Source organism: Chlorocebus sabaeus, chromosome 9, assembly GCF_047675955.1.
Source record: "Chlorocebus sabaeus isolate Y175 chromosome 9, mChlSab1.0.hap1, whole genome shotgun sequence".
NCBI classification, from domain to species: domain Eukaryota; kingdom Metazoa; phylum Chordata; class Mammalia; order Primates; family Cercopithecidae; genus Chlorocebus; species Chlorocebus sabaeus.
Window position 1 is genome coordinate 9,895,083 of NC_132912.1, and position 3,573 is coordinate 9,898,655.

A 3,573-nucleotide genomic window follows, 5' to 3' on the forward strand; every position below is an offset into this window, starting at 1 on the left:
ACCCAAAAACAATAATAAAATCTCAAGAGTAGTCAGAAAGATAACACATTATTTTTTGTCATAAGGATGACAGTATGTTTCTTACCAGAAACAAAATAAGTGAAAAGGTAATAGAATTATGTTGTTATGTTATTAATATTATTTAATTATTTTATTAAGCAACATCATCTTTATTTTTCATACCTTTATTTCAGAACAACAAAAATACACAACATCCAATGCTGTTGTCAAAGCAGAGAGGGACTAGGGCTTGAGGCCCTTGTTTCTTGCATTAGACATAAGGACAGGAGAGAAAAACCACCAGACATCAGCAGAGGGAGCCAGGTGGGATGGGCCACTCAAGGCTGTGAAGGAAGCCATGGGGACGCTATACAGAGGGCACAAGGCTTCCAAGTATAGACTCCTAATCTACTTCCTTTATGCGAGACACATCCTCATCACACTTAAGAGGTGGGAACCTCATCAGGAATGGCAGCACTGGATTCCTCTGCTGCCACTTCGACTTCATTGAAACCTGGACCCAGCCTGATCTTGCAGTGGATGCCACTGGTGTGGGTCTGGGGATCCTTGAGAGAGAAACCAGAAGAGAGCAGTGTGGTTTCAAACAGCAGCACCACGAGGTCCTTGACAGCCTTGCTGTGCTTGTCTGTCTCAGCCTTCTAAAGCAGTGTCTCCACAATGGGGTGTTCGAGGTTGATCTCCAGGAGCTTTTTGGCCATCATGTAGCCCACCATAGAGCTGTCCCGAAGTGCCTGGGCTTTCATGATCCACCCCATGTTGGCTGTCCAGCTGTAGGTGCTGGTCACAATGTAGCAGTGTGAAGACACAAGCCTACTGGAGATAGCCACTTTGTAAATCTTCCTATCGAAGATTTATTTCATGAGCTTGCAGAGGTTCTCAAACTTCGCTTTGCTTTCCTCCATTTTTTCTCCTCATCATCCTCAGGTGGCTTCAGACTCTCCTTGGTAACTGAGACCAGGCTCTTCCCATCAAACTCCTTGAGCTGCTGCATGCAGTGGGCTTGGTCATGTGCACCTCCTCAAAGCCCTGCTTCCATCCTCGCTCCACAAAGCAGAGTTGGCAGCCTGCTCTCTGCTCTCATCAGTGATGTCATAGGTGGACCTCTGTGTCTCCTTCATGTGAGAGACATACTCTGATGGAAATTTCATCTAATCTCCAGAATGGAAGGCACAAAAACACAGCAGCTCAAACAGACGTAGCTGGTTAGTGGAGTCCTCATGGGCTCTAAGCTTTAGGTTTTTAGAGAATGCCTCATAGAATTTCTTCTAATTCTCCTTGTCTTCTGCCAGCACAAAGAAGAGCTCAAGATACTTTTTTCTTTTGTTCTTTTGTTTTGTTTTGTTTTGTTTTGTTTTTGAAGTAGAGTCACTGTTGCCGAAGGCGGAGTGCAGTGGCATGATCTCGGATCACTGCAACCTCTGCCTCATGAGTTCAAGTGATTCTCCTGACTCAGCCTCCCAAGTAGCTCGGATTACAGGCATGTACCACCATGCCTGGCTAATTTTTGTTTTTAGTTGAGATGGGGTTTCACCATGTTGACCTGGCTGGTCTCGACCTCCTGGCCTCAAGTGATCCACCCGCCTTGGCCTGAGTTTACAGGAGTGAGCCACCATGCCTCACCTCAAGGCATTTCTTAACAATTTCTTAACAATGTTTTTGCAAATGACTTTCAAGATTTTTCTGTGCTGGAGCACTTCTTCGGATGTTCCAGGGCAGAGCTTCACAATCAATGACATTACACATCAAATTGAGATACTTTGGTATCAACTCCTCACAGCTGTCCATGGTGAACTCACGATGGACACAGACTTTGACATTGTTCTTTTTCTTCTTCTTATCAAAGAGGTCAAAGGGAGCTCCTGACAAGGGATGAACAGCAATGCCCTGGATTCCAATTGACCTTCTACAGAGAAGTGCTTGAATGCCAGGTGGACTTCCTAGTCATTAGTGAGGCTTTTGTAGAATTCTCCATACTCTTCCTGGCTGATGTCATCAGAGTTTCTGGTACGGATAGGCTTGGTCTCATTTAGTTGTTCCTGATGGATATATTTCTCCTTGATCTTCATAGTTTTCTTTTTTTTATCCTTACTGCTGTCATCTTCCTCATCTGAACCCATATCTTCAATCTTGAGCTTTTCCTCATCTTTACCTTCCTCTTCTTTCTCTCCTTTCTCTTTCTCTGTCTCATTGTCACTGATTTTCTTCTTTCATTCATTCCTTCTCAACATAAAGGGTGATGGGATAACATATGAACTGAGATTGCTTCTTCACTACTTATTTGACCTGCCTCTGTTCTAAGTACTGTCTGGTCTTTTTTAAGGTGGAGGATCACTTTGGTACTCCAGCCAATGGGCTCATTATGGTCAGCACGTACAATGAAGGAATGCCCCGCAGAAGACTGACTCCAAGGCAGGCTGTTCATCATTGCTGTGCTTTGAGATCACAACCACTTTCTCTGCCACCGGGTAGGCAGAATAAAAGCCAACACCAAATTGCCCGGTCATGGATATGAATACACCAGCCTGAAGAGCCTCCATAAATGCTTTAGTACCAGACTTGGCAATGGTTCCCAAATTATTTATTAAATCAGCCTTGGACATACCAATGCCTGTGCCCAGCAAGTCAGGATGTGTTCCTGAGAGTTGGGGATGATGTCAATATTTAGCTCTTTACCACTGTCAAACTTGGAAGGCTCTCATAGTAAATCTTGTTCAAGGCATCAGATGCATTAGAAATCTTTTCCAAAGGAAAATCTCTTTGTTGGAATAGAAGGTTTTGATGATGAGAGACATGAGTTGGGCAATTCATGCCTGAAAAGTTCAAATCTCTACCTCCTCCTCTTCATCAGGCATCATAAAAGGAAAAGGATTATGAGTACTGGAGAGCAAGGGCACTGCATGCCCAAGACGCATGCAGCACCAAGGCTGCATGAGGATGACTACTGGAACAACACATTTAAAATACAGAGAGGAAAAAACCCAGCACCTTAGAATGTTAAACTCAGTGAACATATCTTTAAAAAATAAAGGCAAAATGAACACTTATTTTAGATGCCAACCATGAAAGAATTCACCAGCAGACCCACACGAGAAAAAATGTTCAAAGTATGCCTTTAGGCAGATAGGAAATGATGTTAAGATGAAAGAAGAACATATGAGATAATGTTCTTATTTTAAGGCTCTTGGAAAGATAATAAGCCAATAATGATCGAATGTGAGGTTTATGACATATGTATAGGTAAATATATAATAATAGCATAAGATCAGGAGAGAAGAAAAAGAAGTATACAATTGTAATTTCCTATACTATACCAGAAGTGGTATAATATCTCTTGAAGGAATACTATAAGTCAAACATGAATACTAACAATCCTAAAGCATCACTAAAACCACAAGATAGAGCAAGCACTAATAAGTCACAAAGAAGATAAAATGGAATAATAAAGAGTATTGAATTACTTCAAAAGCATTTATAAAAAGAGAAAAAGGGAAAACAATCAAATAAAAAAACAGATGGGAGAAATGGAAAACAAAATCTAGATGTGAAAACTAG

General features: G+C 41.8%; 1 pseudogene; it reads right to left on the reverse strand.

Moving 5' to 3' along the window:
* Nucleotides 1-403: 403 nt before the first annotated feature.
* LOC103237874 (heat shock protein HSP 90-beta-like) lies at nucleotides 404-2,873 on the reverse strand (annotated as a pseudogene).
* Nucleotides 2,874-3,573: the final 700 nt, after the last annotated feature.